This window comes from Bombina bombina, chromosome 4, assembly GCF_027579735.1.
Source record: "Bombina bombina isolate aBomBom1 chromosome 4, aBomBom1.pri, whole genome shotgun sequence".
NCBI lineage: Eukaryota > Metazoa > Chordata > Amphibia > Anura > Bombinatoridae > Bombina > Bombina bombina.
In genome coordinates this window covers 314611370-314626736 of record NC_069502.1, presented here as the reverse complement: position 1 = coordinate 314626736, position 15367 = coordinate 314611370, and positions in this window count along the sequence as shown.

Below are 15367 nucleotides of genomic sequence, written 5' to 3'. Positions count from 1 at the left end.
AATTACAATATCCCTATCTTAAAATAAATAAAAACTTACCTGTGAAATAAAAAAAAAAATAAGTTTAAACTAACAATAAACCTAATATAACTATTATAATAAACTATTATACTAAAATTAAAATAACTACCAATTAAAAATATAAATTACACATTAAAAAAAACTAACACTACTAAAAAAAATGTAAGTCTAAAATTACAGACTCAACATTCCAAATTTATAAGGAATGTAACAAAGCATGCAAAAAAGCAATCAAATTAGCCAAAATTGAAAATGAAAAATTAATTGCAAAGGTTTCTAAGTCTAACCCTAAATGGTTCTTTAAGTACATAAATAGCAAAAAATCTAAGAAGGACAATATAGGTACATTAAAATGTGTGGAGGGTAGCATGATAAATAATGACAGGGAGAAGGCTAAGGTACTAAACCAGTTTTTTTCTTCAGTATACAAAAGAGAGGAACCATTGGATGATACTTTGGAACAAAATAGAACATGCCAGTTCATACCAGTAATTGGGTTATGTTTAGAGGATACCAGGAAAAAACTGGATAACATTAAGGTAAATAAAACTCCAGGTCCAGATGGAATACACCCAAGGGTGTTAAGGGAATTTAGCACTGTTATAGACAAACCACTACTCTTAATTTTTCAAGACTCATTATCCTGGCAAGGTACCCCAGGATTGGCGTAAAGCTCATGTGGTACCACTCTTCAAAAATGGAAGCAGGGATGATCCAGGAAGCTATAGACCAGTTAGTCTGACATCAATAGTGGGGATGATATTTGAAGGGATTATAAAGGATTATATCGATGAGCATATTCATGTAAACAAGATTATGAGTTCTAATCTGCATGGTTTTAGGAGAAATAGATCATGTTAAACTAATCTAATTAGATTCTACGAGGAAGTAAGTAAAAATATAGATAAAGGGGAATCAGTTGATGTGATATACTTAGATTTTGCAAAGGTATTTGATACAGTGCCACATGAGAGATTAATGCACAAAATTAAGGGACTGGGAATAGCTGAAAATGTTAGCTCATGGATAAATAACTGGATAAAAGATAGGGAGCAACGAGTAGTAGTAAATGGATCATACTCAGATTGGACAAAGGTAATCAGTGGAGTCCCCCAGGGATCAGTACTGGGCCCTGTTCTTTTTAATACTTTTATAAATGACTTGGAGCAAGGATTAAATAGCGACATCTCTATTTTTGCAGATGATACTAAATTAAGTAAGGTCATTAGGTCAAAGCAGGATGAACTTTAGTTACAAAGGGATCTGCAAAAATTAGAAGTATGGGCAAGTAAATGGAAAATGAGATTTAATACGGCAAGGTTCTACATTTTGGAAGTAAAAATAAGCAGGCAACTTATTTTTTAAATGGGACAAGATTTAGCCAAACAGAGGAGGAATGGGATTTGGGAGTAGTAATAGATAAAAAGCTAAAGATGGGTGCACAATGCAGCCCAGCGGCTTCAAAGGCTAATAAGATACTTGCATGTATTAAAAGAGGCATTGATTCAAGCGAGGAAAGCATAATTCTGTCACTATATAAAGCCCTGGTAAGACCTCACCTTGAGTATGGAGTGCAGTTCTGGGGACCAACCGCAAAAAAAGATATTGCAGAACTAGAAAAAGTTCAGAGAAGGGCCACAAAGCTAATAAGGGGATTGGAGAATTTAAGCTATGAGGAGAGGCTAACCAAACTGGGTCTGTTTTCTTTAGAAAAGAGACATTTGGAAGGTGACATGATTACTTTATATAAATATATTCAAGGCCCATATACAGAGATAGCAGAAGCTCTGTTTATTCCAAGGAAAATGTTGGAGGAAAGGAGATTTAATCTCCTGCAACAGAAACATTTTTTTCACTGTTAGAGCAATAAAATTGTGGAACTCATTACCAAAGGAGGTAGTGAATGCCAATACCCTAGATGCATTTAAACATAGTCTGAATACATTTCTGTATAAAAACAAAATTCATGGATATGATTGCTAGTATTAAATAGATCACCTTTTAATGGGGTTATTTAGGCTTAACTGGAGCTTTTTGTAAGTATTTTAGATTTGTATAGGTAACTCGATCGACTTCGGTCTTTATTCAACGTTATCTACTATGTTACTATGTTACAAAAAAATAACAAACACTAAATTATGAAAAATAACAAACACTAAATTACGAACCTAATCTAATAGCCCTATAAAAATTAAAAGCCCCCCCCCCCCCAAATAAAAAAACCGTAGCCTACAATAAACTACCAATAGCCCTTAAAAGGGGCTTTTGTGGGGCATTGCCCTAAAGAAATCAGCTCTTTTACCTGTAAAAAAAATAAAAGACCCCCAACAGTAAAACCCACCACCCAACCAACCCCCCAAAATAAAAAACCTAACTCTAAAAAAAAAACCTAAGCTACCCATTGCCCTGAAATTTGTATGGGCATTTGTATGGTCATTGTCCTTAAAAGGGCATTCAGCTCTTTTACTTAAAGCCCAACCCTAATCTAAAAAAACCCCACCCCACATAAAGATGGCCTTGGCTATAAGAAGATTTCCAAGACCGTGAAACTGAGCTGCAGCACAGTTATCAAGTCCATACCGCGGTTTTACCAAAGAAGTTGAGTGCACGTGGTTAGCGTCATGTCCAGAGGTTGTATTTAGGAAATAGACGTATGAGTGCTGCCAGCATTGCTGCAGAGGTTGAAGGGGTGGGGGGTTAGCCTGTCAGTGCTCAGACCATACGCAGCACACTGCATCAAATTGATCTGCATGGCTGTCGTCCCAGAAGGAAGCCTCTTCTAAAGATGATGCACAAGAAAGCCCGCAAACAGTTTGCTGAAGACAAGCAGACTAAGGACATGGATTACTGGAACCATGTCCTGTGGTCCGATGAGACCAAGATAAACTTATTTGGTTCAGATGGTGCAAAGTTTGTGTGGTGGCAACCAGGTGAGGAATGCAAAGACAAGTGTGTCTTGCCTACAGTCAAGCATGGTGGTGGGAGTGTCATGTCTGGGCCTCCATGAGTGCTGCTGGCACTGGGAAGCTACAGTTCATTGAGGGAACCATGCATGCCAACATGTATTGTGAAATACTGAAGCAGATAAAGACCCCAAACACAACTCCAAGACAATCACTGCCTTGCTAAAGAAGCTGAGGGTAAAGGTGATGGACTGGCCAAGCATGTCTCAAGACCTAAACCCTATGGAGCATCTGTGGGGCATCCACAAATGGAAGGTGGCAGAGCGCAAGGTCTCTAACATCCACCAGCTCCGTGATGTTGTCATGGAGGAGAGGAGGAGGACTCCAGTGGCAACCTGTGAAGCTCTGGTAAACTCCATTTTTAAGAGGGTTAAGGCAGTGCTTGAAAATAATGGTGGCCACATAAAATATTGACACTTTGGGCCCAATTTGGAAATTTTCACTTAGGAATGTACCCACTCTTGTTGCCAACGGTTTAGACATTAATGGCTGTGTGTTGAGTTATTTTGAGGGGACAACAAATTTACACTGTTATAAAGGCTGTACACTCACTACTTTACACTGTAGCAAAGTGTAATTTCTTCAGTGTTGTCACGTGAAAAGTGTGATGGTGTACTCACTTTTGTGAGATACTATATATATATATATATATATATATATATATTTAAAATATAATATATATATTTAAACATGTATATGTATGGTTTAAATCCATTTGGCTGCCTTTTTTGTTACACCTGAGATCTCCTATCTTTCAGCCCTTATAACATTTTTGTGCAATATTTTTTTAAAACCATTTTTATTAGTTGGTGTTATGACTGTAAGTATACTTTATAATGTATTTTTTATGTGTTTTGCGCAACTTTTTTGTGTCGCAAAACAATTAACCAGAGCTCTGAAGTGGCAGTAATGATTCTAGTATAAATCGCGATTTACTTTCAACTCGTAGTACGAGCAGTAAGCCCGATGAGCACAAACCCTTGCAATATACCCCTTATCGCTGAGGCTCAAACATTTGTGCTCCACTCGTAATCTAGCCCTAATTATGGAATTAATTACTCTATCTTCTACAGTGGCAGCAGAAATAATTTCCCACTAAGACATGGTATATGTCTCATAATATATATGGATTTAAACATAAGCCACCACTATGGTAATAAGTAGCACTTTTCCTGGTTATAACATTCATGGGGTGGAGAAAAAATTTAAAAAGGGGAGGCGAAGAAGAAAGTAATACTGTATATATATTATATATATTATATTATTGCCAAAAATGAATGATATCTGCTTCAACACTGAAGCCCAATGGTACTTGTGTACATAAGTTAAAAATCCAAAATGAAAAGTGGTATTGGAGGCTCCAAAAAACTGATAGTATGAATCAATATACAGTATTATACATTTATAATACTGTATATTGATTTATACTATCAGTTTTTTGGCGCATCCAATACCACTTTTCATTTTTTTCTATTGTTTGCATTTTGTTGGATATAGAGACTACTGTCACGATTTTTATGTTCACATTTATATAATATTCACGTACTATTATTTTTTTCACACCCCATATATTTTATATATATTTTATATTTTTATTTTTTTCCCACTATCACCTAGGTTTTGCATTAGAGGCTGTGCGGTACTAACGAGCAGTTTATGCTCACCGCTTACTTACAGACAGTGCTGGTATTATGGGTTCTTACAAACCAGGCGTTAGCCTCAAAAAAGTGAGCGTAGAGCAAAATTTTGCTCCACATCTCACCGCAATACCAGCGCTGCTTACGTTAGCGGTGAGCTGGTAAAACGTGCTTGTGCATGATTTCCCCATAGGAATCAATGGGGGAGAGCCGGCTGAAAAAAACCTGCAAAAAAGCAGCGTAAAGCTCCTAACGCAGCCCCATTGATTCCTATGGGGAAAATACATTTATGTCTACACCTAACACCCTAACATGAACCCCGAGTCTAAACACCCCTAATCTTACACTTATTAACCCCTAATCTGCCGCCCCCGACATCGCAGACACCTGCATTATATTATTAACCCCTAATCTGCTGCTCCGGACACCGACCCCACCTACATTATACTTATGAACCCCTAATCTGCTGCCCCCAACATTGCAGACACCTACATTTTATTTATTAACCCATAATCTGCCGCCACTATGTCGCCTCAACCTACCTACATTTATTAACCCCTAATCTGCCGCCCCCGTCGCCGCCACTATAATAAAGCTATTAACCCCTAAACCTAAGTCTAACCCTAACATCCCCTAACTTAAATATAATTAAAATAAATTTAAATAAAATTACTACAATTAACTAAATAATTCCTAGTTAAAACTAAATACTTACCTATAAAATAAACCCTAGTAGTTATATAGTTATATAGTAGTAGTTATATAGTTATATAGTTATATTGTAGCTAGCTTAGGGTTTATTTTTATTTTACAGGCAACTTTGTATTTATTTTAACTAGGTAGAATAGTTATTAAAAAGTTATTAACTATTTAATAACTACCTAGTTAAAATAAAGACAAATTTACCTGTAAAATAAAACCTAACCTAAGTTACAATTACACTTAACACTACACTATAATTAAATTAATTACCTAAATTAAATACAATTAATTACAATTAAATAAAATTATCTAAAGTACAAAAACAAACAAACACTAAATTACAGAAAATAATAAAGAAATTACAAGATTTTTAAACTAATTACACCTAATCTAATACCCCTAACAAAATAAAAAAGCCCCACCAAAATAAAAAAGCCCTACCCTACACTAAATTACAAATAGCCCTTAAAAGGGCCTTTTGCAGGGCATTGCCCCAAAGTAATCAGCTCTTTTACCTGAAAAAAAATTACAATTCCCTTCCAACATTAATACCCACACAACCAACCCTACTCTAAAACCCACCCAATACCCCCTTAAAAAAACACTAACACCATGAAGATCACCTTACCGGGAGACGTCCTCTTCTTTCCATGGCCAACGACTGAATGAAGGTTCCTTTAAATGACGTCATCCAAGATGGCGTCCCTTCAATTCTGATTGGCTGATAGAATTCTATCAGCCAATCGGAATTAAGGTAGAAAAAATCCTATTGACTGATGCAATCAGCCAATAGGATTGAAATGGCATTCTATTGGCTGATTGGAACAGCCAATAGAATGCCAGCTCAATCCTATTGACTGATTGCAGCAGCCAATAGGATTTTTTCTACCTTAATTCTGATTGGCTGATAGAATTCTATCAGCCAATCGGAATTGAAGGGACACCATCTTGGATGACGTCATTTAAAGGAACCTTCATTCATTCGTCGGCCATGGAAAGAAGGGGATGCTCCGCATCGGATGTCTTGAAGATGGACCCGCTCCGCGCCGGATGGATGAAGATAGAAGATGCCGTCTGGATGAAGACTTCTGCCCATCTGGAGGACCACTTCGCCCGGCTTGGATGAAGACTTCTCCCGGCTTCATTGAGGACTTCGGCCCAGTTGGGTGAAGACGTCTCCCAGTAAGGTGATCTTCAGGGGGTTACTGTTAGGTTTTTTTAAGGGGGGATTGGATGGGTTTTAGAGTAGGGTTGGTTGTGTGGGTGGTGGGTTTTAATGTTGGAGGGCATTGTAATTTTTTTTACAGGTAAAAGAGCTGATTACTTTGGGGCAATGCCCCGCAAAAGGCCCTTTTAAGGACTAGTTGTAATTTAGTGTAGGGTAGGGTTTTTTTTTATTTTGGGGGGGCATTTTTATTTTGTTAGGGGGATTAGATTAGGTGTAATTAGTTTAAAAATCTTGAAATTTCTATATTATTTTCTGTAATTTAGTGTTTGTTTTTTGTACTTTAGATAATTTTATTTAATTGTAATAAATTGTATTTAATTTAGGTAATTAATTTATTTGTAGTGTAGTGTTAGGTGTAATTGTAGCTTAGGTTAGGTTTTATTTTACAGGTACATTTGTCTTTATTTTACTAGGTATTTATTAGATAGTTAATAACTATTTAATAACTATTGTACCTAGTTAAAATAAATACAAAGTTGCCTGTAAAATAAAAATAAACCCTAAGCTAGCTACAATGTAACTATTAGTTATATTGTAGCTAGCTTATGGTTTATTTTATAGGTAAGTATTTAGTTTTAAATAGGAATAATTTAGTTAACTGTAGTAATTTTATTTAGATTTATTTAAATTATATTTAAGTTATGGGCTGTTAGGGTTAGACTTAGGTTTAGGGGTTAATAACTTTATTATAGTGGGGGCGGCGTTGGGAGTGGCAGATTAGGGGTTAATAAATGTAGGTAGGTGGCGGCGATGTTAGGGCCGGCAAATTAGGGGTTAATAATATTTAAATAGTGTGATGCGGGAGTGTGGAGGTTTAGGGGTTAATATATTTATTATAGTGGTGGCGATGCCCGGTTCGGCAGATTAGGGGTTAAAATATTTATTTTAGTGTTTGCGATGTGGGGGGGCCTCGGTTTAGGGGTTAATGTAAAATTCTTTACTACTGACTTTTAAATGCGGTACCAGGCTTGACAGGAGAGGGTCTACCGCTCACTTTTGGTCTGACTCGTAATACCGGCGCTATGCAAATCCCATTGAAAATATAGGATACGCAATTGACGTAAGTGGATTCGCGGTATTTCCGAGTCTGGCCAAAAAAGTGAGCGGTACACCTGTACCTTCAAGACTCGTAATACCTGCGGGCATTAAAAAGCAGCGTTAGGAAAGTTAGGAGATATATACACCAACAAGAAAAAGATCATACGCAAATATGGCAGACGAGAGCGAGCAAAGACAGCCAAAAAAAGAAACTTGAAAGAATGAGAAAAGGGATTTTTTAATCTATTCAGTTATCAATTCACTAATGAAAAAGGTTTGTGTTTTAAATAGAGGCCTTTCTTTTTGCCCCTATAACAATCATAATTTATTTGAATTATTTGTTGACCTTAATAGGTTTATATGCAAATTATAAATACAAAGATATTTTTGTGACAACAAAATACAGGGCGAATTCCAATCCTTACAGATGATATGACAGAAAGGCCTGAAGTAGATATTGTATTCTTTGAACCAGAAAATTTATGTGATCATCTCTTTGATGACTATCTACATACAGGTTTAGCACAGAGGTCTAAGTTTACTACCTGAATACAGGACACAGTATCCAATTATTTCAAACTCTGGTATTGGAGGTATTTGGTAGACTATCAACAAAGAGAACTAAGACATCTAATTTAAATATTTATGAGATGAAAGCCCTATCACGCTTAGCTTCCAATAAAAATGTAATCATTATGCAGGCAGATAAGGGAGGGGGAGTAGTTTTACAAGATTCGGAAGATTATTTGAAGGAGGCAAATTGTATCTTATTAGAAAATGAATACAATAAAAGATTAACATTTAACCCCACTGATAATTTTTTCAAGAAATTGATAAAGCTAATTGATGGAGGATTCCTTGAAGCGATACTTACAAAAAAAGAAAAGGAATTTTTAACTTCATCTAAACCCAATCTTGCATACTACTGCCACCTCCCTAAAGTTCATAAATCTCAGGTTGATCCCCCGGGAAGACCCATCATCTCGGGCATCGGGAATTTGACATGTAATTTGTCACATTATGTGGATCAGTTCCTTAAAAAAACAGTGATAAATCTGCCAACATATATTAAGGATACACCAGATCTTATTTTCAAATTAACGAATTTTAAGAACAGTAATCACAGTTTGTTGTGGTTAACATGCAATGTATCCTCCTAATATTCTAATATATTTCATAAATTAGGTGTAGAAGCAGTAGATATCTTTTTAAAAAGAGACATTTATCTTCCAGATAAACAAAGGATTTTTTTGCTGAATGCCATAGATTTTGTACATAAAATAATTATTTTGTCTTTCAGGAACAGTTTTTATTTCAGATTAAAGGAACAGCCATGGGGACCAGATTTGCCCCAAGATTTGCAAATTTATTTATGGGGATTTTCTACAATAGATATATATATACTCGTCTCCTCATGGAGCAAATCTGGTCTTCTATGGTCGTTTTATAGATGATTTGCTTTTTATATAGGAGGGAATGAAATCTGAAGCTATTATTTTTGTCAAAACCCTAAAAAGTAATGATATGGGACTCGAATTCGCCTACAAAATTAAACATGACAATATTGACTATCTAGATCTTATATTAGATTGGGACAAAGAAGGGTCTATTATTACTAAAACTTATTTTAAAAAAGTCGACATTGACAGTTACCTTAACTATCAAACGCCTAGATTTAGAGTTCTGCGTTAGCCGTCAAAACCAGCGTTAAGGGGTCCTAACGCTGGTTTTGGCCGCCCGCTGGTATTTAGAGTCAGTCAGGAAAGGGTCTAACGCTCACTTTCCAGCCGCAACTTTTCCATACCGCAGATCCCCCTACGCCAATTGAGTAGCCTATCTTTTCAATGGGATCTTTCTAATGCCGGTATTTAGAGTTTTGGCTGAAGTGAGCGTTAGAAATCTAACGACAAGACTCCAGCCGCAGAGAAAAGCCAGGAGTTAAGAGCATTCTGGGCTAACGCCGGTTCATAAAGCTCTTAACTACTGTGTGCTCTAAAGTACACTAACACCCATAAACTACCTATGTACCCCTAAACCGAGGTCCCCTCACATCGCCGCCACTCTAATACATTTTTTTAACCCCTAATCTGCCGACCGCACACCGCCGCAACCTACATTATCCCTATGTACCCCTAATCTGCTGCCCCTTTATTTTAACTAGGTAGCTATTAAATAGTTATTAACTATTTAATAGCTATTGTACCTGGTTAAAATAAATACAAAGTTGCCTGTAAAATAAATATTAATCCTAAAATAGCTACAATATAATTATTATTTATATTGTAGCTATATTAGGGTTTATTTTATAGGTAAGTATTTAACTTTAAATAGGATTAATTTATTTAATAAGATTTATTTTATTTCGTTACATTTAAATTATATTTAACTCAGGGGGGTGTTAGTGTTAGGGTTAGACTTAGCTTTAGGGGTTAATACATTTATTAGAGTAGCGGTGAGGTCCGGTCGGCAGATTAGGGGTTAATAATTGTAGGTAGGTAGCGGCAACGTTGGGGGGGGCAGATTAGGGGGTAATAAATATAATATAGGGGTCGGCGGGGGTTAGGGGCAGCAGATTAGGGGTTCATAGGGATAACGTAGGTTGTGGCGGTGTACGGAGCGGCAGATTAGGGGTTAATAAGTGTAATGCAGGGGTCAGCGATAGTGGGGGCGGAAGATTAGGGGTTAATAAGTGTAAGGTTAGGGGTGTTTAGACTCGGGGTACATGTTAGGGTGTTAGGTGCAGACTTAGGAAGTGTTTCCCCATAGTAAACAATGGGGCTGCGTTAGGAGCTGAACGCTGCTTTTTTGCAGGTGTTAGGTTTTTTCAGCTCAAACTGCCCCATTGTTTCCTAAGGGGGAATCGTGCACGAGCACATTTTTGAAGCTGGCCGCGTCCGTAAGCACCGCTGGTATTTAGAGTTGCAGTGGCGGTAAATTATGCTCTATGCTCCCTTTTTGGAGCCTAACGCAGCCCTTCTGTGAACTCTAAATACCAGCGGTATTTAAAAGGTGCGGGGGGAAAAAAGCATGCGTAGCTAAAGCACCCCTTTGGCCGCAGAACTCTAAATCTAGGCGATAGTAATCAATATAAACCATGGAAAACTAACATTCCATATAACCAATTTTGCAGGATCCGTAGGAACTGCACAAGCTTGTCAACATATGATGAACAATCAGAAGTACTCATAGAGAAACAATATCCATTATTCTTCATATACAAAAGCTACCAGAGAGATAAAGATAGAAGGGATTTCTTTATAAATAAAACCACTTCTAAATCAAACACTTTATGTAAAATTGATGATGAGAATCAGTCTAAGAGTAACTTAAGATTCATCATACAGTATAATAATAACCATGAGGAAATTAAACAAATTCTAGGTAAATATTGGTTTATTTTACAAGGAGATCCATTATTAAGAGATAATATAGGGGAAAGCCTTATATGTACGTTCAGAAGAGCACCAACCCTCAAAAATAAACTAGCACCCAGAAAGGTTGTAATGAGTAAATTTGATTCCAACAAAAAATTTGAATACAAAATCCCTATTAGGCAATAGTGTTTTTTTATAAATGCAATAGAAATGGATGTGGCCTTTGTGCCTATACATCTGGAAAGAGAACCTCTTTTTTATCAAATATTACCAAGGAAGAATTTAACATTTCTTCACATTTCACATGTGATTTCCAGTATGTAGTTTATCTTCAAGAGTGTATATGTGGGGTACAATATAAAGGGAGAACTTCAACTCAAAAAAGATGAGGGGAACATATGAGGAATCTAAAGCATTCTGTCACCAACCATAGTGTACCAAGACATGGAGTATGCAGCCACATCGGCAAATCTGATATTTTTAGAATTTTTCCTATTGAATATATGCAGCCTAAGTGGGGAAGGAATAGGTTTGTTCATTTGAGACAAAGGGAGACCTTCTGGATTTGGAAGTTAAAAACTATCAATCCCTTTTTCTTAAATGAACAGATTGACATGGCAGCCTTTAATTAAACAATGAAGAACTATTGGGCTCCATTATATTTCGAGAACTGTTCCCCTCTGAGTAGTGTATTCGGTATCTTGATCCGATATATTTTTTATTATATTTTTATATATTTTTATATATTTTTTTATATTAGAAACCATATGTTAGGGAGAGTACACTATCACTTTGGAGTGCATTTGCATTTATTATGTCTCCATTTTATATACCAACTCGTATGTGGATTTGATATTTTGATATAATAGTTATGAGCTGCAGTGTACTCCAAAATGTATTGTACCCATATCATTTATGGGATGTTAATAGATATGAACAATTAACTCAATATTTTTTATTTTTTTATTTATACTTCTTTTGTATCAATTGATGTTTATGTAATATAGATGATGTTAGCAATCATCAGTATTAGAATGATGTTTAGTATATTTTACAAATAGATGCACATTTGTATATTTCCCCTTGGTCGGGTATTTGTACATTTGTATTAATTTTAAGTTGGTATAACACAATGTTATCGGGTCTGCCAATGACGGAGTCACTCGGGAAATCCCAATATGAAAATATATACCGCTATATGAAAAAACACACATAAAATTAAGCTGCGCTTCTCTGCTCTTGCAACATATATAGAATAGATCTCCTTATAACATAAAAAATTATGGACAAATATAAAGTGCTATTATTCACAAATATATACATACGGCAAATAATATTTAAAAAACATATAGAAACATATTTCTGGCTATAAATAGCCACTAAAATGGGTCAGGCCAAATCTATATAAATATAAATAATAAAATAATATATAATATAAAACAAAAAGGCAAATACTTAGCAGATGTGGATGCTGCTCTGTTGTGGTTATCAAGACTGTGCTCCTGCTCCCAAAATGAACTGTAAAGGTACAAAGAAAACAGAGCGCATACCGCTCTAAAAGTAACACTGTTTTATTTATATAATACTAAAAGCGCGTTAAAATAACACGTACAATGTGTCAATATATAATAAGCAAAATCACCACTTCACAGTGTTTTACACGGGCAACTGAGGGTATGTTGTTCGTCACCCCGTCCTTGTGCACATCTGTAGGGCTTCTGGAACGCCACAGGAAACCGCACCGGACAAAGGGATACTCTGACGTAGAACCCGGTATCACAGGAACGTGGTGAGAAGGAAAGGATTGTTTCTACGCGTTTCGTCAGGTTACGACCCGACTTTCTCAAGAGATAGTTTTAAGTTGACTCCCATATTTCTTTTTAAAAGATTGCGGGCTTGACACACCTCCAATCTGTGGCATCATCATATTGGCTTGAGCACAGTCAGAGTCCAAATACCAGCTGATAAAAGTCTTATGCTCATAATGTCCATATAGACAATATCGCTGCACAAAAAAACATATATAAAAAGTATAAAATCAACATTAAAATTAAAATAAATCCAATATGCCATATATGTTCAAAATTCATTATAATACAATGCAATTGAAATTATAATGGCATCAATCTACCACTATGCAAATTAAAAATTTGAATACAAAATTGTTGCCATTGTTCTCAGTCTTAGACTATGAATTGGTGTACAATGGTCCCCTAATATACTTTAAAATACGACCATTAGGTTGCCTATACAGTAACAAAATATTACTATGCTTTCCCTAAGGCCTAAAAAAGCTTCTTAAAATAGCACCAGATCATAAAACTGTAATTCATGATTGTACACTTTGATAAAACCAAAAACTAAATCATTTGGCAGACCCAAATAAAGAAAAAGAAAATGGAGGTAATATCCTCATAGTTAGTAATTGAAAAGATAGGGAGAAAGATTTGTAAACCATTTAGAGCTGTTCGGAGGAATCCAATCCAACACCATTATTCTAAGTCCCATAGGGTTAGCATTATGGTGATGATTAAAGTGGATAGGAACAATATGATTGTCAACTTTATTTTTAATATTATATAAATAAAATGGTGTTACTTTTAGAGTGGTATGCGCTCTGTTTTCTTTGTACATATATATATACCGCTATATACTTATTACAGAAATACAAGATGAAATAACCATAATAATAGTTACATAATTGGATACAATGTATCCCATTGAAGGCAATATTGTAGCCAATAGGAGATATGTACATAGTTTGTGACGTTATTTTTTAATCCATGATTTCCCACACATGCGCTGTTTGATTTGGCAGACACCGACTAAAGTGCTTTTAAGCCGTGCTTTGTAACAGAATCGTATTCACCTGATGAAACGGTCATTTGAGGACCGAGAAGCATGTTGTGAGACAGTTTTTATTAAAGTCTATGTTTTTATTTAGACTCATTTTAGCATATTCTCTGTGAGTGTGATTATATTTTATCATTGCTTTTAGTACTGCCAAGGGGTTTGACACAGTATTTGGAAGCAGACATGCGTTACCTGTTTGGGACCGGCGTATGAGAATTAATCCATACGGATCGAGTGAACCATTGTCTTTCCATTCCTGGAGTGTGAGCTTTCTGGATGGCTCCTAAAGGTCCAGCAGGCATTTGTGACACTTCACAAGTGCTATACAATTTGTGAGTATTTTGAGGATACAACTGTATTTGCATTAAATTATAGTTGATCTTGCACCATTGTAGCGCCTTCTTCTCTTTCTTTGCCATAAAAATCCAAAATGCTTCTCTATTAGCAAGCAAAGTTTCAATATTTCCTCCTCTTGGAGGTCTCCTAACTTTCTCAATCACACACCATTTTAGGTACCTTATAAGACCTTGGTGTTTGGTGATGAAATTAAATGCCAACGTAGAACAATGTAATGAATTATCAATATCATTAAGATGTTCATATATTCGTTCACCAATTTTTACACCAAATTGAGTAAACTACAAACTTTGCTCTACAGTTTGTACATGTGTCCAGTGTATATACCTTTTGAGTGATATGAGACTGAAAAGTTTTACATACTGAAGTGTAGAAACAGGACATGCAAGATCTTCCTCCACATTTATAGTGACCCTTAAATGTTTACCCTGTTGACCGAATATGCTGGTGCCTTCTTTGCCAAGTCATGCTGGAGTCCAGACTATATCCTAGAGTTTTGTTCTGTTTGCTTACAAACTGACAGCCTTGGCTAATTGTTGTAGCTAAATCTATGTCTCCTAATAAAATTGGTAAATGTTGTTTTAATAATTTTACACACTTGTTCATATTGTGTGGAAAATGTAGTAACAAAAATAGCTCTATTTTCTTGAGTACTATTCTTCTTTATTTTATCTGTTAATAAAAGCTGTCTATCCAAATCTTTGACTTCATTAAACACCTTTTCAATATCATAATTAGGATAACCCCTTTGCAGAAGTCGTAATTTCAAATCTTTATTTTCCTCAAAAAAAGCTGATAAATTGTTATAATAAACTGCCAATATTTAGGAGGTGAACGTTTTGCATGTAAAAGAGTATTAGACGATACTGGTTTTCTATAAAGGTCAGAAATAATCATACCTAAATTATTATCACCCTTCAATTGGAGATCCAAATAAGAAACTACACTTGTCTCAAAATTGAGCGTAAATTGTAACCCACAGTCCTTCTGATTAAGGTATTCAACACAATGATAGGCTTAATCTTCAGGACCAGACCAAAGAATCAAGTCCTCAATATAGCTTTTGTACATAGTAATATGGTCTTTATATGGGTTTCTATCTCCAAAAACAAGGGACAGCTCCCACCAACCCTTTAACTGGTTGGCATAGGAGGGGGCAAAATTTTCCCCCATCACTACCCTATGCCTATGGGG